General features: G+C 49.8%; 1 pseudogene across 1 annotated transcript; it reads left to right on the top strand.

The window, feature by feature from the left end:
* Window positions 1-9,000: 9,000 nt before the first annotated feature.
* On the top strand, window positions 9,001-13,175 carry LOC144247205 (perilipin-3-like; annotated as a pseudogene). Its single transcript, XR_014949620.1, has 7 exons — window positions 9,001-9,074; window positions 9,797-9,949; window positions 10,939-11,064; window positions 11,260-11,509; window positions 11,866-12,050; window positions 12,184-12,312; window positions 12,405-13,175. The product of XR_014949620.1 is annotated as a perilipin-3-like (transcript).
* The last annotated feature ends 10,083 nt before the right edge of the window (window positions 13,176-23,258 follow it).

Genomic DNA, 23,258 nt, shown 5'->3' with positions numbered 1-23,258 from the left:
CTTGGCTGGATCAGATGTTATTTCACGTTGCACAGTAACTGTCTCCTTTGGGTGTTTACACTGTGCTTTCTACATCCATTACTAAATTTCAATCAGGTCCTACAGAGCATGGGAAAAGTTTCAAAGGAAATTAAATTCTTACAAAATGTTAGAAAAATGGACATCTGGCTAAGAGACAGACAGGGGAATCATCCTAAATGCTGGAGACATCACTGTGTGAGCTGGGAGAGCAGCAGCCACTGGAGGACTGGGTGGAGAGAGTGCAAATCCCAAGGGAAGCTCAGCCAGGACCTGGAATTAGTCATGAAACTAAACCTGCTCCATCAGCCCCAGCATGTGGGGACAGTGTGGGGCCAAGGGACACACAGAACTTCTCCTTAACTGCTCCACAAACCCTCTGGAGCAACAGGCCAGAGAGCTTCTGGACTTACCCCCTCTTCTGCAAGAGCCTGGAGAGATCTTTGCTGTTATTCAGACCAGGAGTCAGTGCATGCAATCACCTCAGGAAGGGTGGTCCAGCAGTGCATGTTATTTATTCATGGTCTGGAACTGCACTGGGCCCTGGAGAGTCACCATCCTCTGCTCTTTTCAATGCACCTCATTTATGTATGTTTGTAAACAATTGTTTTCTGGGCCCTTTCCCCCATAACTCCCAGTGAAAATTCTCAGCAGGGAGTCTCGAAAGACTGGAAATGCACATTTCTGAGAAATATGAATTTTTACTGATTGTTTCTGGCCATCCAAAATAACTCTGACCTGGGTTGCAATTATTCTGTGAGAAAGAAACTCAGCATTGCCTCATGCCTGGAAGTGTCCAAGGCCAGGTTGGATGGGGCTTGGAGAACCCTGTTCCAGTGGAAGGGGTGCCTTTAGGGAATAAGATAAGCTTTAAGGTTACCTTCCAGCCCAAACCATTCAGAGATTTTATGATTCAAGAGAGGTGTGAAATGAGTTTCCTACTTCTCCTATACAATATTCCATCTTTAAATCCAAGAAGTAAAGCACAAAGGCACCTGTGTCCTTCCTGCCCTCATCTCTGCTGTCCCCAAGGATGTCACTGGCAGGAAAGCTTTTCCTGGTGGGTTGATGCTGTCACTCAGGTGTGGCTGTGTCCACAAGGACAATTGTCTTAGACTGGAAATGGGGCTGTGTGTTCTGTCAGCATCTGTCAGAGCTGGGGCAGGTCTCTGCTGCTCCCTGGGCAGTTTTTTCTTCATCTCTCCCACAGCCAATCCTCCCTGCAGGAGATCTCTGCTCTCCATGGCCACTGAGTGTCCCTGCATGGCTGAGAAAATTCCAGCATCCATGGGGAAATGCTGTGCCCAGGGGAGGAGCCAAGCATTCCTACCTGGATCCAATCTGCCTTTGGAACCCCCCAGCAGCCTTTGCCCCCTGCATTCCCAGAGGAGCAGCTTTCTTCCCCCTGCATTCCCAGAGGAGCAGCTTTCTTCCCCCTGCATTCCCAGAGGAGCAGCTTCCTTCCCCCTGCATTCCCAGAGGAGCCCAGGCCCATCTCCCCCAGCCCTGGAGCTCCAGAGGAAAACTCCCCCCTTGTGCAGATCCTGCTCCAGCAGAAGCACAGCTGGCACTGCAGGAGGGCTGAGCCCCCCTGGGATGGGGCTGAGCCACCTCCCTGACCCACAGGGGACAGGGCTGCTCTCACTCTGCCAGTGCTGTTTTGTATTACTGCATTTTTATTTTATTTTTATTTTATTCCCTAATAAAGAACTGTTATTCCTACTCCCATATCTTTGCCTGAGAGCCCCTTAATTTCAAAATTATAATAATTCAGAGGGAGGGGGTTTGCATTTTCCATTTCAGGGGAGGTTCCTGACTTTGTTAGCAGACACCTGTCCCTTCAAACCAATCTCCTGGGCACTGGGGGATTTACAGGGAGCTTTCAGGTCCCCACAGTTCTCTGCCCAAAGCCCTGCCCAGCTCTTGCAGATCCCTTCCCTGGGATGTGGCAGCAGATCTGTCCTGGCACAGCTCCATGCCTCCCTGGGAACTGGGATGTTCCCCAGCCCTCTCAGGGACACCAGTCCCCTTTGCAGACTGGTGGAGCCTGCAGAGCTGTGCAGATTCCCTCATTATCCCTCTCCATGTTTAACCCCAGCCCCTCCTGAGGGACCCCAGGAGTGCTCATTCCAGGCTGAGCAGGAATCGCAGCTCAGCAAGGCCTGGCTTGCTAAGGCGAACAAAATAGTGCTGGAATTAATCCAGGAAAAAAATGGCCCTGGTGTCCTTCCTATTTTTATTTTCTTTCCCAGCCAAGCTGCCTGCTCCTTGGGATTTGGATTCCTTCAGCTGCACAGAAGGGCACGTGATTTATTGAAATTGGAAAGCTCGCAGACAAAAAAGGCTGTGAAATTATTTTGTATCTGACACAATCATTAGTGGTATTATTTATTTTGGAGCTGGGAAGGACACTTATAAAACATCTAACAAGCTGCTAAGGAGATTGCCTAAAGCAGTGATTTTCAAAATGTGCTGCTGGAGCCCATTCTTTGTGCTCTGCACATATATCAAACTCCAGTTTCTTTTTATGGAAAGGACTTCAAATAATATTTCTGAGGGGTGTTTATAACAGTTTTCTGGTCACCCTATTCAAATATATGCCACCTGTTGATGGCATGATATGGAGATGACTGAGAGAGGCCAGGACACTTTAAGCAAGTGTGTTGCGGGGCAGAGGGGCACCCAGAGCTTCTCTTCTGCTTTGTGACTCCCTCTGTGCACGTGCACCATTCAAACCCTCCAAATCCAGGCACGGAGCCTGGTATCAGTCTCTAAGGATGCTCTTGGAGTGGTGTGGGTGGTCTCCTATGGGTGCCCCATTTTGCCTGCTGCAGCCAGAACTTGTCCAGAGATCCAGCCTGCCTGGAAGTTCTAGTCCAGATAAAGAGGTGGTGGTGGAAGGCACCTTCTGGGGAACAGGACCTATTTCATCACAGAATCATCACACAATGGGTTGGAAGGACCTTAAAGCCCATCCAGTCCCAGCCCCTGCCATGACAGGAACACCTTCCACTGTCCCAGGCTGCTCCAAGCCCCATCCAGCCTGGCCTTGGGCACTGCCAGGGATCCAGGGGCAGCCACAGCTGCTCTGGGAACCCTGAGCCAGGGCCTCCCCACCCTCACAGGGGAGAATTTCTTCCCAATATTCAACCCAAACTTACTCCCTCTCAGTCTGAGCCATTCCCCTTTGTCCTGTCACTCCAGGTCCTTGTCCGTAGTTTCTGTCCTTGCCTGTTGGCTCCTTCAGGCACTGGAAGGCTGGAATTAGAAAAGAGCCTTCTCTTTTCCAGGCTGAACAACCCCAGCTCTCTCAGCTTCCCTCCCAGCAGGGCTGCTCCATCCCTCTGGTCACATTGCTGCCTGCTCTGGAGCCACTCCAGAAGGTTCCATGCCCTTGGATGTGTTTCCTCCAGGTGTCTGGAGGAGGGGCTGGCAGCTCTCACCTTCAGTGGAGCTCCTGCACAAGAACTCTGCCACATCAGAGACTGCCTGTGCCTCCTCCTCCCAAAGGGGAGCAAGATCTGCCAGATATGCTCTGGGAATCTCTTATTTCCCTGGCTGAGTAGGATGTGCTGTCCTAGTGTTGAGTGTGGAGTTTATTGTCAGTAACCCCAGCTCTCTCCTGGCACTTTGCACCAGATGATCCCAAAGCCTGTTATGGAAAAAGGTCAAAAACACAGACACCACTTAAAAGCTGAGACACAAAACCCAACAGTCTCAGAAAAAGTCACCCCACAGGCAGCTGGCAGGGCTGGGGACTTGTGGGAACCCAGGACATCCCTCTGGCTGCCCTGGCTGGCTCCAGACCCTGGCAGGGGCTCAGAGACCTTGGCATGAAGTCAAAAACACCTGTGGCTTCGATTTTAGCCCATGGAAAAAACTGCCAACTTTGTATGAGGAATTACAAGCCACAAGGGTTTAAATAGTATGGTGGTTGAATTAACACAGGGTGAAAAAGCAGAATTTTGGGGTTTTTAGAATGGGCTTCAGGGGACAAGATGGAGGGATTTGGGTGTAACCTGACCTTCTTCTCCTTCTTCTTGCCCTCCATGTTTTGCTGTGATGGTGACACTTTTCTATTGGTTTAAGGTAGAGACACACTGTCCAACATAAATGACAGATATTGGCACGTTACTGTAAACATGGCACAGGTAGTTTTTGGTATAAAATGTGAACACCACCCTGAGGGCAGACAGAATGCCATGGCTGACCTGCTGGACAGAGCTCAGCAGGTCAGAGAAAGAATGTTCTAGGTAAGGGAAAATAAACACCCCTGAGAAGCTGATCCTGCACATCCAGACTCCTTCTTTGGCTGCGCAGGCTGGGAACAAGGACTTTTACACTCTTGGGGTCACCTCGAGAGGGACAGTCCTACACTCCTCCAGCCCAGCCCAGTGCTCCAGCCCCATTCCCACCCTCAGCACTGGGATGGCCACTTCTAATTGCTGTCCGTGGGCTGAGGGTGGCTGAAGGAGCTCTTGTCATGGATACAGCATCCACGGGCTGCGCTCCTGCTCTTCCACAGGAGCTCTGGAGGCTTCAGACACCAGTGCAGCCCTCAGCACAGGAAGGGTGATGCATTCACAGCTCAGGCTGAGCTGGCACCTCTGGCACTGACCCAGCTGCTTCAGCCACCGATGTCCCCAGCACCAAGGGCTGCCAGGACCTGTTGGAGTCTCTCCCATCCGTTCTGTCCAGGATTCACACACAGCTCGTGCCCTTCCCAGCCCCTCAGCACCCCTCTCTCCCTGCCCCTGCCTTGGGTGGTCTTTCCTCCACAACAGGTGGTCCCAGCAGTGGAGAGACGCCCCAGCCACGCCCACACAAAGCATTCCCTGAGGAGGCTGTAGCTGCAGAGAGACCCAGGCAAGAACCAACCTGTAACGCTGAGAACTTGGCTGAAATTGGGTGAATTATGGGGAAAAGGTGCAGCCAATGCCTATTTCGGCCTCTTCCCATTCTCTTTTTCTTTCATGGGATTGTGGAATATCCTCAGCTGGAGGATATGGAGTCCAGCTCCTGCACAGAGACCCCAACAACCCCACCCTGAGCATCCCTGAGAGCTCTGGCAGCCCCAGGGCTGCGGTTTGTGCTGTGCTGTGCTGATGAGCTAGATGAAGCTCATCCTCTGGAAAATGGTAGCTTCCATTTCAAAATCCAGGTTCTAGATCCAATTTCCCTTGTAAACATCCTCAGAAAATGGAATCAGAATCATGGGATCATGGAATAACTAAGGTTGGAAAAGACACTTAAGATCATTGAGTCCAGCCATCCCCCCAACACTGCCAGCTCTGTAATCCACGTCCCCAAGCCCCTTGCAAATAAGACTGCATACTCTGGAGAAATAGAACTATGAAAGATGCATGGTAGTGGCACCCACGAGGGGTAATTTTAGAGGATTGGCTTTAAGGCATTTACAGCATGGTGTGGCTAAAGCTGATAGGCCAAGAAACACTTACAATGCTTTGTATTTAAGAAATAGTTGGCTCCTGATTGTGATGGTGTGAATAATAACATCTGTATTGTGTCACCCTTCTCATGAGACTGAAAATGGAATAAAAGTTTTTAAATCACCTCTCAGTTGCCCCAACTCTGGGTCAGAAAAGGGCATAATGCAACACAGAGCCACAGGTTTTTGAGCATTTCCAGGCATGGTGATGCCACCAGTACCCTGAGCAGCTGTTCTGATGCCCAGCCTTCCTTTGGGTGAGGAAATTTTTCCCAACATCCAACCTAAACCTCCCTGGTGAAAACTCAAGGCTGTTACTGATGCAGGCAGAGGAACTGCCTGGACATCCCAGGCCACTGAGAACCTTTTTGTCCCTGTAGGAAGTGACAAGCACTACGAGCATGGTCATCTGTCAGAATCTGAGGTATTGATGATCCCGAGATTGTAGAAAGTCTCTGTCTGTCAGCCCCCCTGCCAAAGCAGAAGCCATAATTGGTCTGTGCTGGTTTCCAGGTTGTTTATTCTGTTTATCTCTCACATGTTCTGCTGCCCTGCCCAGCTCTGTCCTGCAGGGCAGCGTGTGGGGCTCTGCCCTCAGTGGGATGTTACAAACATTAAATACCAGAAACTCCCTGGGCTGCATTTACAAGAACGTGCCAATATCTGTCACCTACGTTGGACAGTGTGTCCCCAGCCTGAACCAACAGAAAAATGCCAACACCACAGTGAAACACGGAGGGCATGAAGAAGGAGAAAAAGGACAAGGCACACCCAATTTCCTCCTTCTTGTCCCCTTTGGACCCCTCATCTAGAATCCTAAAAGTTTACTTTTGCACCCATGCCACACTTAATTATTACTCATATCAAACACTCAGAGCTGGTAATTCATGCTGTAAGATTGCAAACTCTTTTCCATGGACAGAGATCACAGCCAGTGTCTCTGGGGGCTCTGTCCAGGGGGGTTCCTGACCCCTGCCAGGGTCCCAGACCTACCAGGGCAGCCAGAGGGAAGCCCTGGATTCCCACAGTCATCCAAAGCCTTGCAGGAGCAGTGAGGTTAGCAGTGGCAGCTCTGCGCAGGAGGGTGACACATTCCAGGGCTGCTGCTGTCACAGCCCAAAGCAGAAGGACAAACCTGGAGGCAAAGCACAACCACTGCTCCTCCCTCCAGGCCTTCTGGGCTGAGGGATGCTCCTGCAGGGCCTCAGCCCTGCTCCAGGGCTGGTCTGGAGGGCAGGGGCTGCTTGGAGGGGTTTTCTCCTCTGTTGCAGCAGAGACCCCAGGGAGCACACAGAGACATTTCACTGATTCCTCTCCTGGCCTCTGTTGTGGGGATAGTGAGCCCTGATATTCTCAGTTCAGTCAGAGAGAAAAGGAGAGTTTCTAACCAGGCTAGAGAAGGAGTTGGAAAGGAATGTAAATAATTCTGTATCTCTCTTGTTGTTCCCATTGTTTATAGATCTGTTCTGCCACCGTGCATCATTCACAGAGCATCAATGGTGTGGGATGTTTTTACTTTAAGACCAATGAAATTGGTCTACACGATGCTCTCTATAAAAGAGTGATGCATTGGAAATAAATCAGGTGAGTTCAGTTCTTCTCTCCCTCTGACTTGGAGTCTTCTTTATCCCGATCCTGCCTCAACAATGAGCAGGCAGTGTGTCAGAACCCCCAGACTTCCTGGGTGAAACCTGCAGCAGCAAGCTTGCAGCAGCTCCATGATCATTGGCACAGGTTTGTTTGGCAACCTCACAATCAGCCAGGCTCATCACACAGAGAACTGCACGAGACTGTGATCTTTGTGCAGCCAGGGCCATTCCAAAGTGTTTTTTTTTCCCTTTTTCCAGCACTGAGTTTACCATCAGATGTGCCTGAGGAAGGACAGGTAATGCCATATATCCACTGTAAAAAAAATGATCTTTGGTACTTAGGGTCTGCCAACAGAAAAAACGCTTTAGTAAATAAATAAATTCAATTACTTGCAATGTTCAGAATCCAGGGAGATTGAGAATCCAAAAGGAGAACTGTAGACAACTGGTCAGAGTACACTAAACGTGCTTGGCAAAGGCTTGTGGCTCCTCAGACAAATGGAGAAATTAAGCTCCCTTTAAACAACCCGAAATCTTATTGCTCATCCCTAATCTAGGAACAGGATTAATCATGAGATACCATTCATGCAAGAACAGGAAACTGCTTTCACATGTTCCTGTTGGAGATGCTGAGAATTTTAAACTTTCTGTGCTGAAAAGCACAAACCCACAAGAAAATACTGTATTTAACCTAAAGCCATAAAGAAGACTTCCAAAATTAATTAGTAACACTGAGATTACAAGAATGTAGTTTAAATAAAAGTGTATAACATCACAAAGTGGAAAACTTAGTACACACATTCCCATAGTCATTGCTGATGAAATGGAGGCCTCCAAGCAAAACTGCTTCACACAGGGCAAGGTGTGAACAATTCCAGAGTAATTAACAGTAATTAATGATAATTAACAAGCCCCAGCAGCCCTATTCACCTCTGATTGGCCACGACAGGGCCTGGATTCTTCATGCTGCTTCCCAGAGCTGTCAATCCCTGAGGGTCCCACCTTGCCCCATCCCAGGCACGATAAAAAGGCAGGAGGGGGGTGGGAGTGTGGTTGGTGCTTGGTCCTTCCTTGCTGGTGCTCTGCTCACCTCCAACAGGTGATACAGGTAACACTGTGCTGTTCTTCAGCTTCCAGGAGGAATGTTCAGGTGTTGGGGTGTGGTAGCAGCAGGGCAGACCCTTGAGCTCTGCCTTCTCTCAGTGTTGTTGTTGTTTCTTTTAGTCAAGAGTTTTCTTGAAGCCTTGGTGGGGGGTGATGCCTTTTCTGAGTCTACCTAAGAACAAAATTGAGAGAGTAAAAAAGCATTTCTCTTTATTGAAGGGCCTTCAGGTATATCCAGGGCAGATAAAGCCCAGGTCCACCCATAAAATGGACCACAGGTCATGGGTTTTCACACTTTTATGTTTGGTCCATTTGCATATTGGGGGTTAATCTGACAATTACAGCTTCAGGTAATGAAGTCATTGACCCCAGGTTTGTACTTTTGTTTCCATCTCTCTGGCCTGAAGCAGTGAGGTGTCCTTGATTGCCAGGCCTGGAGAGGAATTGTTGTGTCTGCCCAAAATGGGAAAGCAGCAGCTCACACTGTACATGGAGTTTAGAGTTCTACACTAAAAAACTGCAGGGTTACAAATACATGGAAAATAGAAAGCTGAAATCCTAAGGCATCAGAGGAAAGAAATACCGTATGCTTCTCCTAAATATATTAATAATATTTGGTCTCTAGGGTGAGGAAAGAATGCTCTCTTTGTTCCTTTGATTATCACAAACCACCTGGAACATAAACTTGAAATGGGGTAGATTTGCAAGTGGCACAGACCCCTCCCATTGGGGTTTCCCCTGAACAGGCAGTAAAGGAACTTCTCTTTTGTGACCCTAGAGGGAAGTGTCCCCTTGGAGGGGAAATCTTTCCCTAAAGCCTTGGTGTTCTCTGCATTCCAGCTGCCATGGCCTCTGCCGTGCCCAACAAGGAGGAGGCTGCCCCGAGCTCCCCAGAGGAGGAGGAGGAGCAGGAGGTTGGTGCTCCCTGTGGGATGTGAGGAGTGGCAGCTCTGAGGGGCAGGGTGAGGAGGTGGTCCTGCTGTGACTAAGGGGAGCTGAGCCTCCAAAAATGGGAGTTTCCTCTGCTCAGGCTGTGCCCTGCAGCTTCTGGGAGACAACACAGACAAAGATGTGGACCTGAAGTCTCTGTAACCTCTTAGGCTCAGCAAAACTACCCAATTCTTGGCTAGGAAAAATGTTTCTCTAACTCAAGATGCTGGCTCCTGGCAAGCAGGGCTCTCATGGAAAGACTTCCAGTGTTTCAGCCTCCCTGAGACCTGTTGCTCTTGCTCTGCTCCTGTGACCAGCAGCATCCTTGCAGGCAAGGGTGAAGTCTGTCAGCTTAAAACCAGCTCAGTCCTGGCTGGTGGAGCTGTTCTTGGGATCTTGTCTTGTCAAATAACCATTGCAGTTGATCTGGAGATAGGTACGTGGCAGAAGGACTGAGATCACCCCCAAAGTTGGTTTGTTGTGCTAGAGGAAAACTTTCCTGGGGTGGACAATTGTTCATGCCAAAGCTCCGCAGCTCATGTCACAGCTGAGTAATGGAGTTAATTAAATGTGTGAGCAAGGCAAGAGTTTCTCCCTCAGGTAGGACAGGTGATTTGGTGGCAGTTCGCCCAACAGGGAATTTTGGGGCAGAGCTGCTCATGTCACATTTGGAACTTGGCGGCTGCACTTTTCTTTGCTCTTCCAGGCTGCAGTGAAGGAGGTGGCCAGTCTGAGCCTGGTGAGCTCTGCCTGTGACGTGGTTTCTGCAGCTCATGCCTCCACCAAGGGGAGCCGGCCCTGCCCGGGGCCTGTGTGTGCTGCTGCAGGGAGGGGAGCGCAGCGTGACCGAAAGGGCGCTGTGTGCAGCCCCAGGTGAATCCGGGGCAGGTGACACAGCTCACCCCTAGGTCAGGGTGGCTCCGTGTGGTGGAAAAGTCTCTCCTCCAGCCCGAGCTTCCAAAGAAAGGCTCAGCAGTCTCTGTTGTTGGGTCTCAAGGCAGTTTATTGCAAGTTATCTAAAAGATTTTCTCCTCAGGCTGCTGTGGTTTGCTCACAGCTCAGGCAGAGGCACACACACACCCTGACATCCTCTCTGACCCCGACTGCTTCTTCTCTCCCACCCAGGGCTGCTGCTGTCTGTTATATGGTACATTATGTGTGACATGGTTACAGTTTTTCCCAATGCCTATTACCTATATTAAATGGTGCTTTTCTATCTTTTATATGGTACATTACATGTTACATGTTTACAGTTTTTCCCAATGCCTATTACCTATATTAAATGGTGCTTTTCTACTCTAAACCAATCTGTGAGTGCCAACATCACCAAGATCATGGAGGTGAGGAAGAAGAAAGAGGGAGGACAGGACAGGCCCAGATTCCTCCATCTTAAACCCTCTGACCCCCATGTACAAAACCAAAACCCCCCTGTAGAGCACTCAAGATTCTTCCCTCTACTTTGTAACTACTTCTACTCTAATATCTAAACTTTTGTGACTTCTTGTTCTTCCTGCAAGGTTGGTAAATCATTCCATGGTTCAAACCCAAAATCACAGCTGTTTCCAGCTGCCTGCCAGGGTCTCAAATGCTTCTGACCAGGGCCTGGAACGTCCAAAAATGTCTGAGGGACATTTTGAGTTCTGGCAACTCTCCAGCTCCTTCCACACCTGGCAGGAGTTTTGGGGTAGGAAATGCACCTCTCCATTGCCATAGTGCAAGGACAACTCCTGCCTTATAAATCAGGCTAAAGCTGGGCCCTAATCCCAGCAGTGGCATGGAGAGTCAGGGACTGACTCTGATGCTGACCTTGCTAAAACTGATCTTTGCAAGGAGGAACTTGAGGTGAAGTTGCAGAAAACCATGTTTTGACTCTTTTTGGTTCCCCCTTCAGTTGTTGCAGCAAGCAAGTATGCTGCCAAGGGTTTGGATAAACTGGGGGAGAAGCTGCCACTCCTTCCAAAGCCAGTGCAAGAGGTAAGAATTAAAGGCTGTACTGTCCCTGGCAGGCAGAGGGGCTTGGTTCTTGTGGGATTTCTAAGCTAGAGAGGGATGTAGACTCGCACACCAAACACTTCACTGGCACTGTGCTATTTGTCCTCTTGGTGCAGTTCAGAATTTTGGTGTGAGACACAACCCACTCTATTATCTGCCACTCCCCCTGTTCCCCAGATTCGCTCTGACACAAAGGAGCTGCTGTCATCCAGGATGGCTGAGGTGAAGGAGGCTGTGAGCAGCAGAGCACTGGAGGTGCTGGATGTCACTGGGGAGATGCTGCAGGGCTGCGAGGGGGCTGCCACACCTGCAGTGACCAGCGCTGCTTGGCTGGGGCCTGCAGTGGGACAGATGGGTGCCTGTGGAGCAGAGGCTGTGCTGGGAACAGCAGAAGGTGACTCTCTCTCCGTTGGGAATGAGGAGCTAGGTAAGGAAAGGGTGGCTGTGGGAATTGTTGGACTGGGGATGGTCAGTCCCGTTCCTCACCCCACTACTCTGGAATGGGACTAATGGGAAGAAGAGAATCACAGAATGGTTTGGGTTGGAAGACACCTTAAAGCTCATTTTGGGCTTCTCACCATGGGCAGGGACACCTTCCACCATCCCGGGCTGCTCCAAGCCCCATCCAGCCTGGCTTTGGCACTTGCAGGGATCCAGGGGCAGCCACAGCTTCTTTGGGCACCCTGTGCCAGGGCCTCACTGGAGGATACCTGGCTGCCAGTCTGGGCTCTCCTGAGCCTGTTTCTGTGGCACCTGTGGCTCTGGCACTGCCTCTGTCCCCAGCCCAGCTGGCAGAGTGTGAGGAGGACATGGACGTGCTGCCCCTGCAGCAGCAGCACAGGAGGTACTTTGTGCACCTGGGCTCTCTCTGGGAGGAACCGTGCCTCTTTGCCCACCTGCACTCCACAGCCAGGATCAAGCAGGGCATGCAGGGCTCCCTGGCACAGCTCCACTGCATCCTCCAGCTGGTAGGTAGAGCCCAGTCCCTGCAGGAGGGGACCAAAGCCCTGCTCTTGTCTTAGCTTCATTGCTGTGCTGAGGAGCTTTGCAATTCCCCAGCTGGTCTGTCTGTCCCAGCTCTCTGATCTTCCCCTGCCACAGGTTGAGCTGTTTAAGCAAGGATTTAATCAAAAGCTTCAGGAGGGGCAGGAGAGACTACAGCAGATGTGGCTGGACTGGAGTTGGAAGTATCTCAAGAAGAGTGGAGATGAAAGCCCTGCAGAGCCAGAGGTGCCTTCCTGGGGAGGGAGGCAGAGGGCTCTGGGCATCCCCTTGGTTTCTGAGTGCCTCATTCCTGAGCGTGTCCTTGCTGCCTCCCCCAGGAGATGGAGAGTCTAATGCTGTTGATGGTCCACAGGCTGACCCAGCAGCCCCAGCTGACCTGCTGGGGGGTGCTGGCTGCCCTGCAGACCCTTCCCTGCAGCCTGCAGGACAGGCTCAACAGGCTCTGCGTGCCACCGAGGAGCTGCATGCTGCTTTCTCAGGGGCAGACTCCTTCCAGGATTTGTCCAGCTGTGTCCTGACCCGGAGCCAGAGGGAGGTGGCTGTGATCCAGGAGGGCATGGAGGAGCTGCTGGATTACCTGAAGAACAACACTCCTCTGTCCTGGCTGGTGGGGTCCTCCTTCCCCAGGGAGGAGGAGGAGGAGGATCAATCCAGGGCAGCAGGAGCTGAGCACCTGGAAACCTCCAGCACCCCCATGTAAAGGATAAAACAATAATTGCTGTTGGCATTAAACCCTCAGTAAGTGGAAAGTGTAAAGAATTGTCTTCCTAAAAGCTGCTTGTACTGGGTGATAACTACGTAAAATAAAACTGCTGCATCTAAAAACCCTGTCTCTGGTGTCTCCTGGACAAAGACTGGGAGGATTGCTCAGTGGGTGTGAGCTGTGCTCTTCTCACCTCTTCTTGATGGAATTCCACTGTGCACTCAGGGATGCAGGAAGAGCAGCGAGCTGTACAGGAACCGATGAGCACTGATGTTGTTCTGGGAAGTTGTAATTCCTTCTCTCTCCCAAGCCTGGAGGCAAATATGTGCCCTGCTGGCACTGCCCTGTGCTTGGGGGAGCTGTCAGAGCCTGGCATCCCTTGGCATTGCTCCTTCAAGGCCGAATTCTCCCCCAGCATTTCCCTGCTGCTGCCTGGAGCAGGTTGGTTTGGGAGAGCTGTGGCCTCACTGGTGTGGGGGCACCAGGCTGTGGGTGACAGACTGACAGACACCTGCTGCCAGCACAGGGTTTCTGGGGAGCTCAGACTCTTCCAGTGCCACCTCCAGCTCCTTCTGGAAGAGCCTTGGGAGCCCAATGCCTTCAGACTGGCCAGGCTGGGCTGATGGACCAGGTGTCTGTGGGACTTTGAGAGGAAGAGCTCTGCTCCTGCCTTCTCATCCCTCTGTCTGCAGGGAGGAAAAGCTCTGCTCCTGCCTTCTCACCCTCCTGTCTGCAGAGAGGAAAAGCTCTGCTCCTGCCTTCTCACCCTCCTGTCTGCAGGGAGGAAGAGCTCTGCTCCTGCCTTCTCACCCTTCTGCCTTCAAGACCAGAACTGGAATCTGTTCTCATGTGAGTGCTGCTTTTTCCAGAGTTGTTTTTAATTTAAAGATGATTAAAGTTGTTTCATGGGAGTCAGAGACAAGGTGTGGGGATGAGGCTTTTTTGTGGATGGTGAATGCAGGCTCAAAGAGGTGGAACTTGCTCTTCTCTCACATAAAAGTGACCACTTTTTCAGCAGCACTCCTCATCCCCCACCCTCTGTGTAAGGCTTTGTGCTGAGGCAGCAGTGTGTGGGCTCTGGGTTTGGGCAGCAATTATTCCTTCATGCCACACAACCCCCTCATGGAGGAATTTGGATCCTGATTCCCTGAGCTCAGCACGTCCCAGGCAAGGGTTTTCCTCCTGTAGCAACCAGTTTGTGCTGAAGGCAAAATAATCAGGCAGTTGAAGTTGCCAGGCCAAGGTGTTGCTGAGATGTGAGAGAAATTGCAGGGATCATCCCTGCACTGTGTGCTCTCAGCTGCAGAGGGAATTCTCTCTGGAGAAAAGCTCAGCAGTTCTGTCTCCTGTAACTCCTGCTGGACTTGGGGACTGGGAATTGGGGACATTGCAGCCAGTCCTGCTGCTTGGTAGGAAATAAGCTGTCTTCTTCATAGCAAAGTTGTACCTTACCACATAGGAATGCCTGAAATTTAAACTTGCCTGATTCTAAAAGTGACTTTTAAGGAAAGCTGGGCATTCCTGCACTGGATATTGATTTGTCAGTGCAGCACATCTGAGCTATGCTAACATAGTGCTTAGCCCAGCAAATCCTGCTGCTCCTGCCCATGGATCAGTGGGAGATGTTCTCTTGCATGGCCTTTAAATCTATTTACTGAGAACATTCCTGCCTGCCTGAGCCCAGAGCTTGTGGGACCCTCTGGCAACTCTGTGTGTGGCCAGAATCTCCCTGTGCTGGAGCTGGTGATCAACAGCCCAGCACCTGTAAAGATAAAAAAGCTTCCAAAAAGGCTACAGAGACTGAAAGGCCCTTCCAGCTCCTAAAGTTCTGCTTGAAAAGAGGAAGCTTCTCAAGCAGAGTTTGAGGAGTGGGAGCTTCTCCTCTTTTACTGTTTAACATCCAAAGATTCAGGGAGCCATGGAAACTTCTTACACCAAACTAGAAGGGAGAACTGAGCAGCTGCACATGGGAAGAGTCTGACTTTGAGATCTGATCTGCTCTCATTCATGCTGCAGAGACAGCAGGGGATAAAGGTGGGAAGAAACTGGGAATGATGAATGGACTGATTCCTGCAGTGTTTAAGGCTGAAGCTCCTCTGGGCTCTGGGAAAGTATCCAGGTTGTTCTTCACTGTCTCCAAGCTCCTATGATTATCCATGCTTATTCTGAGGAGTTTTGGATAGAAATGAGAAACATGTTGGTGATGTGACAACCCTAAGCAAACACCTTGGCAGGGAAGCTGTGCTTTGAGGTACCTCCTGTGCTCTCACAGCCCTGGGGGATGCTGCAGCGTTCCTTAATTCTGGTAATTATTGCCCTGGTGATTGTCTCAGCCTGCCCTGTGCCAGCTCACTTCTGGGCTGATTTACACTGTAAATGCACTCACAGGGGCACTTGCTTCTTGTGCCACTTTTGGTGGATGCCACCACATCCCTCTGTCAGTTCTTAAAACATTTTAATCATTTCATGTCCTGCTGCTGTTCTTCCTTCCATCCCTGCTGTTCTCTGCTCAAATGCCTCAGCTGTAGGTCAGGGGCTGGCTGTGCTGGTGTTGGGTGGGGGCCTCCTTGGGCTGACATTTCTTGTGAGTGAAATTAGGAGGCATTAACCAACCTATTTCCCTGTTTTCCTACCTGGCACAGGGAATGGCTTAAGGAGAGTTTCCCAAGCAGCTTTGTTAAGGCAGTAGATTGGGAAAGTGAAGCTCTCAGGAAGTGCTGAAGGCAAAAGCTCTGGAATTGCTTGCAAGGAGCTTCATTTCCCCTTTTCTCTCCATGTTTCCTGTCCCTCCTGGATATTGTCATCCCTTCTCCAGAGCTGTGTTATTACTTGCTGCAGAAAACACTGAGTATAAAGCAGTTTGAGGCCTCCCTGAAGGGCTGCTCAGGGAGCTGAGGCTTGCCCAGCCAGGAGCTGTCTGGTTCCAAATTCTGCCTCACCTTGAGTTCTTGTGATTGGAAAAACTTGTTGCAGTAAGGTAGAAAAATGTTATGGACGAATTCAATTGGGGAGGCTAATTATAGATAAATCAATTAACAAGAATTTATTAAGGAAGTGGTATTAAGTGAAAGAACAGTGCTGGGCAGCCAGGGAGCCTCTTCTCTGCCATGGCGCACCTTCCCCCTTTGACCTTTTTGTTTATTTATAGTCCCCTTTTTTTGTCCATTGATGTATTTTCTCTCGATGCACTCTGTGCCAGTGTAATTGGTTGCTGGGGGTCTTTTTTTCTGCCCTTGGTGGTCATAGGAACGAAGGCTCCTCATCTTACTTGCAGATTGTCCTTGGCCTAAAAGTTAACTTGTATATAACTAGTTACACAGTTTTCTATGATAGTTGCATTCCCTACTCAGTTCAAATTCTTATCTCCTTTAACACTTGTTTTGATGAGCAAAGACCATTTTATTTATTACAATAAAGAAATTATAAAATCAAGCCTACTCTCCTAAAATCAGTGGCTGGCCTTGCCAAGCTAGCCCTTTGCGGGTTCCCATATAAAAGCAATCCTGGTGTGAGCAGTTCATTAACATAACAATCTATTCCTGGGTGAAAACAACATACACCTGTATAAACTGTTTTTATACTGTTAGATAGAAAAATTAAAACTTATCTCTCACAAACAACTTTTCCTGCATGTACGCATCAGGTCTGAGTGACCAATCACTACAGAATAACAACTTGTTGCTAACTAATAATTGTCAAGAAAGCTCCTGACCAGTGAGAGTCACACATGAGGTCTGTAAAGCTGGATAAAAATGAGTTATGAGAATAAACTTTTCCACCATAAAGAAAATGGAGGCCGTGTGATTTATTCCCATAAAATTCAAGATGTTCAGAGCTCACAGGAGCTAATTTGGAATGGGATGGGTTGGAGCTGCTGTGGAGTGAAATCAGGTTGTGGGCTGTGCTCTGATGGCTGCTGTGGGCAGGCAGGAGCTCTGTTCTGCTGGGTTTCACTTGGTTCTGTGCTTTCCTCCTGTCCCCTCTCCCCTCCTGCTGCCTCCTCTCTTGTATTGGAGGATGTCCAGTGTTCAGGGCACTGGAGAGAGCCCTGGAGGCTTTTCCTGCTCTCTGGATTCTGGCAGCCTGCAGTGGCCAGGTGAGATCAGAGTGGGTTTGGGAGCTGCAGAGAACACAGGTTTGTGTAAGAGGCCACAGTGCTGGCAGTGCCCTCCCTTGGCAGTGCTCTGTGCTCCCCGGTGAAGCATCCCAGAGCTTTTCCAGCCAGAATCTTTGCTGCTGGCAGCATTCAGCTCTTCCCCCATTCAGATTGTTATAAATGAAAATTTATTCAGCCAAATTAAAAATAAAAATAGTTTTATTAGTGGTCAAATTCTATCTAGACAGCCACAGAAAGAGAAAAAAGACAGTGCTGAGCCCGGGGTCAGCCCTGGGTGTGCAACAAGGAGTCAGCCTCAGCAGAGGTTTTCCCCTATGCCCACACACCTCCATCCTGGCACAAGCGGTTTTTATAGGGAAAATTCCGCCTGAGGCCAAGATTTTGGCAGCCAGTCTTTTATTCCATTCAGAGTCCATAGGTTAATAAGATTTTCTGTTTTGGTGATGAAGAACAATTCAGTGTCTGGAGTTGTTGAATCCCTTTATGAAGTTTACAGGAACCTGCATTCACATCTATCTGCCTGAGGATTTCCATGATCCATCCCAGGTCGTTCATGCCATGATCAGTGCCTGGGGTCCCGTATCTGCCTGGGGTCCCCGTACCTGCCTGGGGTCCCTGTATCTGCCTGGGGTCCCCGTACCTGCCTGGGGTCCCCGTATCTGCCTGGGGTCCCGTATCTGCCTGGGGTCCCTGTATCTACCTGGGGTCCCGTATCTGCCTGGGGTCCCGTATCTGCCTGGGGTCCCGTATCTACCTGGGGTCCCGTATCTGCCTGGGGTTCCTGTATCTGCCTGGGGTCCCGTACCTGCCTGGGGTCCCATATCTGCCTGGGGTCCCATATCTGCCTGGGGTCCCATATCTGCCTGGGGTCCCTGTATCTGCCTGGGGTCCCGTATCTGCCTGGGGTCCCGTATCTGCCTGGGGTCCCTGTATCTGCCTGGGGTCCCGTATCTGCCTGGGGTCCCATATCTGCCTGGGGTCCCCGTACCTGCCTGGGGTTCCTGTATCTGCCTGGGGTCCCGTATCTGCCTGGGGTCCTGTATCTGCCTGGGGTCCCCGTATCTCTCCAGCCATGGCCCATATCCTGGCTGAGCTGCACCCTCTTACTTGTAAATCAGTTTTCAGTATACACCCGGTCTCACCTGTGAGGGTAGGGGGGCTTCTAATACAACTGAGCATAATCTAACAAATATCCAATATTACACATTTCATACAAGGAATGGTGTGAATTATGTTTACTACACATAACAAGATACTTGTGGCAGGTCCTGGCTGGACTTTGAGCACTCCTTTGCTTTCCTTCCCTCTGTCCCCTGCAGTGTGGGGGTCAATAAATCTGCTTCAGATTGCCTTACAAACTGAGTGTGAGCTTGTGACAGCCCCAAAGGATCTGGGCAGGGCTTGTTAAAGACCCTGGTGCCTCCAGCACTGCCAGGCTGCTGTCCTGATGGATGCTGGGCTGCAGGAGCAGGGCCCAGCTGCTCTGTGGGCACAGAGCACAGCCAGCAGCCCTTGCCCTGCTCTGCTGCCCCTGTGGCAAGGAAAATCCATTTGCAGGAGCAGTTCACTTGCAGCATTGACTCTCTGGAGTGCCTCTGATTTTCCTGTATTTACTCAGATCCAGCACTGGCTTTTGTTGAGGTAGGATGGTATGAGATGACTCTAGATTAGAATGTGAGAGAATAGAACTCTGATTTATTTCAAAATATATCACTCTTTATAGAGAGTTTTGTCCAGACTAATTCCATTGGTCCTGAAGTGAAAACATCTCACTCCACTGGTGTGCAGTGGCAAACATACTTATAAACAATGTGAACAACAAGAGAGATAAAGAGCTTTATTTACATTTTCCATAACAGTTTCCCAGACTTCTGCCTGGTTAGAAGCTTTCTGTTTCTCTCTGAGAATACCCACAGGTTTTGGCTTCTCCATCAGTGGAGGGGAGGTGATCCAGGGGCTGATTGACCTGCTGGATGCTGACGTGGCTGGGGTTGTGCCATTCTCTGGATGGATTTCACCTTTTAATTTCTGAAAAGTGCATATTATATGATTGGCTCATTGCAAAGGAATACTGTATGTGTTATGTATTAATTATTGTGCTAACCTTTTTTAAGTAGCGTGGTAGATATAGTTTTAGGTTATAAAATATTTTAATTTAATTTAACTTTAAAAAGAATTAATTTAAAATTTTTAAAAAATTTAATTTAACTTTAAGTTTTTATTTTAATAACATAATAATAAAATAGAAACTCTGTGATGTAAGGTTTTTTTTTTTAACTAGGTCAAGAAAGGGATGGAACAATCAATAAATTCTTTGCACAGAGATAACAGCAATAAGACACCTAATACCAGAAAAGACAAATATTCCTCCACCTCCTTTTCCGCTTTAAGGAGCCATCAGGATTAAGGGGAAGAAGTTGACAATAATCAGAGAACACCCTTTGTTTGAAAAGAATTTATGCATCATGTATGAATATATGAATATGCAACAGGCTACTGATTTTAAGGGTTAATCCTTTGTTAGCATGTGTACTTTTGGGGCTAAATTGCCCTAGGAAGGCACCCGGACTGTCCATATTTCTTTAGTTTTTATTGTCCTTTATTGTCCTAACTCTGATTGTCCAAATTCTTATTACTCTATTTTTATAACAATTTTATTACTATGAAACTTTTACAATTTTAAAACGAGTGATCGGCGTTTTTCACAATTCATGTTTTTGTTAAGCTTGCTTCACAGTGGCAGGAGTTTGGTGCAGGAGGCACAGAGTCCTGCCTGGCTCTCCCCCAGTGGGATGGGGACAGAAACAGCTGGCAAGGGTGGGGAGAAGTGAGGTGGAGTGGGAAAGCAGAGAGCTGGAGGAGGAGCCACCAGGAGGGCTGGGGACAGCCAGAGAGCAGGTGAGGGGCTGGGTGGGAAACCAGTGGGAAATCCCCCAAACTGGATTGGGAATAAAGGTGAGAATTCAGTGAGCCTGGGGGAGCAGGGACTGCTGGACTGGGATGGGCTCACCTGGGGCAAGGTGCAGAGAACTGGAGAGCAGGAGAGGGACCAGATGGAAGGAACTGGAAATTCCTTTTGCACAGTTATTTTAAGGGCACTGTGTGTGTATTTTACCAGGTTGACTCACTGGGTGTCTCAGTGCAAGGCAAAATACCATCTCTGCCCTTTGGCAAGGGAATGTTGGGGAAAGCCTCGTTCCTCTGCAAGAGGAACCTCAAAATATTTACACTGCCTGGACCATCCTGCAGGGTGGTGTCCTCACACACCTTGACTTTGCAGGATTTTCCGTGAGGAAACACACCCTGAGCTCTCCCAGATGAGGAAACACCAACTGCAGTGGCCTTTTTCCTGGCAGGGAAATCCAACATTTGGGTTTATGCCTGCTGTCCTCCCTAAAACCCCACTCTGCCTGGAGCTGGCTGAGTTTGGAGGAACACCTGGCACCTCTCACCTGGGGAGCTCTGTGCTGCCTCCCCTCCTGCTCCATCTCTGCTGTGGGAGGGTGACTGCAGCTGGGAGCTGAAGGTCACCTGAAATGCCATCCTCATTCAGCTGCCTCGATGGGGTAATTACAGCTGGAAATACAAGGTTTGCTAAGCAAATTACAGCCCAAATGCAGTGTTTACCTTGTGAGAGATGGATTGAGAACACCTGTGCCACTTTGTGGAATAGAAAAAGGCAATTTTGGGCATTTGAAGTGTTTTTGCTGATGTCTCCTGTTGGCTGTGTCTTGTGTCCTGTCCCACTGATCCCCAGCAGATCAGGGCACACTGTTTGTGTGGTGCTGTGGCTGTTCTGGGGCCTCTCATCCTCCTGGGGAGGCTGAACCATGGCCCCAAGGAGGGAGGGTGAGCCCCAGGTGCAGAGCACGAAGGGTTTTGTGCTTCACTGATGGTTTGGGCACTGGAGAAGAGGTTGGAGCAGGGGAGGGTCAGATCTGAGGTGGTCCTGAGCACATGCACTGTGACAGGACAGGGGAATGGCTCTGAGCTGATGGAGTGGAGCTGTAGGTGGGATTTTGGGCAGGAATTGTTCCCTGTGAGGGTGGGCAGCCCTGGCACAGGTGCCCAGAGCAGCTGTGGCTGCCCCTGGATCCCTGGCAGTGCCCAAGGCCAGCCTGGAGGAGGCTTGGTGCTGACTGTGGAGCACACAGGGCTGCCTGGAAGCCCAGACATCCCACTGGAGACAACCATCACCACAGTTTTGTTCTGTATTAAATTCCTGCTTTTGAACCTAGTTTTATTCCCTGCCAGCTTGATGGTGCTGGAGAAGGATTGGACTTGATGGTCTTGGAGGTCTTTTCTAGCCCTTCCCAGTGCTGAAGCAGCCTTTCCATGAAGAATTTCCCTGGTTCCACCCTGAGCCTCCCCTGGCCCAGCCTGAGGCCGTTCCCTCTCCTCCTGTCCCTGCTTCCTGGAGCACAGCCCGACCTGGGGCTGTCCCCTCCTGGCAGGAGCTGTGCAGAGCCACAGGGTCCCTCCTGATCCCCCTTTTCTCCAGCTGAGCCTCTTCCCAGCTCCCTCAGCCGCTCCTGGGGCTCCAGCCCCTTCCCTGGACACTCTCCCCAGGTGGATGATCCTACTGTGCTTTCCTAAAAGCCCTGAGAGCTGAATTATTCCCAGCTCCCTTTGTGCCCACGCTGGATTTTGATGGACACCCCTGCAGCTCCAGGGCCACCCTCAGGTGAAGGCTCTGCCTGGCTTTTGACTTTCAATTTAACTTTTTAACATTTCTTTTTCTTCCCTGCTCATACTGAAACAGTCCCAGAGGAAACCTGCTTCTGGCTAGTCCACAATGCAGAGTTTGAACACTGCAGGACAAGCCCTGGAGTGCTGCTTTCCTGTGGGACTGGAGGGCTTGGAGGGCTTGGAAGGATGTGGAACAACCTTTGCCTTCCCAGAGGGGTCAGGCACAGACTAACCACAGAGCAGAGAGAAGCTATTCCCAAGTTTCTGATATTTGTTAGAAAGAATGTTAGGTTCTCTAAGGGGGATTTGAAGGTTCTTTTTCATTGGATTTTTCAAATATTTTCCAGATGTTATGTGTGAGTTAGTTTTGTCTGTTGGATTTTGGGATAAGGTAGGGAAAAAGCTCTACTGTCTGCAAATTGAAGGGGATTTTTGGGTTGGGAAGTTCTATCCACTGTTTCATTCTATCTTTGAGGTAATTGAGGATTTGGGAGGGGCTTCTAAGAATATTAGAAGTTCTTTGCCCCAGTTATCACCCCAGCTGTCATGTTCCTACCCCCTGTCCCTGTCCCCTCATCTCCTTGGGACAGGTCTAGAGATAGAAACCACCTAAAAACGGTGCAGGAGTGCCACCTGCCCCCTGCCACCTCCAGTCCTCCCGGTCCCCTTCTCAAGCTGGCACTGGCCATGCCAGCCTGGGCTCTAACCAAGCACCCCTTTATCCTGAGCCTCCTTTCTCTTCCGTGGGACAAAAGAGCTGGAGCTCATCAATAAATGGGGGTTTGGGAGAGGGCAGGACCAAGAGGTGACACTTTTGGGGTGTCTGGGTCCCCCAGCTCCCTGCTGCTGTCACTCAGGGCTGTGTCCCTGGGGCAGCAGGAGCAGGGAAAGGTTTCCTCTCTCTGATCCTGAGCCCTGCTCATGGCGTTTACCCAGCTTTACACAGAGCTGGAGTTTCCCTTCAAGCATTTTCTGGAGGTTACAGAAAACTTCAGTGGCTTGTGGACAAGTCCCAGCCCTGCAGAGAGGTTTGGGGTGACGTCTTCAGGTGGTTGTGCTAAGTCCTGAAAAAATGAGATCTGTCCTAAAATATTGATGATAATAATCACAGCATTGTTAAGTTTGGAAAAGACCTTTGAGATCATCAAGTCCAACCATCAGGCACATTCACCACTAACCCATTTCCTCAAGTGCTACATTCACATATTTTTAGAATGTTCTGGGGATAGGGATTCCACTGTTTCCCATGCTTACAATCCCTTCAGTGAAGGCATTTTTCCCAATATCCAGTCTGAACCTCCCCTGATACAATTTCAGGCTGTGACCTCTTGTCCTGTCCCTTGTTCCCTGTGAGAAGAGCCTGACTCCCCCATGCTTGCACCCTCCTGCCAGGTAATAATAATAATATTAAAAAAATAAAATAGTATTTTCCTAGGTCCAACCTGCCTCTTAACACTTCCAAACATGCTTTCTTTAATTGTTTTGAAACAAAGGCAGTGATTTATTCTCTCTGTCCAGGCTGTAATTGTCACATTTCCATCCTGGCTTTCCAAGGACCTTTGCTTCCCTGTGGGTGCCAGCCCCAGCTCTGCCTGGCGCCGTGTGACAAATGGGTGAGCTGGGAGGGCTTCTGAGATGGGAAGGGATTTCTCAAATGGAGAA

This window comes from Lonchura striata, chromosome 20, assembly GCF_050655825.1.
Source record: "Lonchura striata isolate lonStrDom1 chromosome 20, ASM5065582v1, whole genome shotgun sequence".
NCBI lineage: Eukaryota > Metazoa > Chordata > Aves > Passeriformes > Estrildidae > Lonchura > Lonchura striata.
This window is presented reverse-complemented; position numbering and strand designations above follow the sequence as displayed.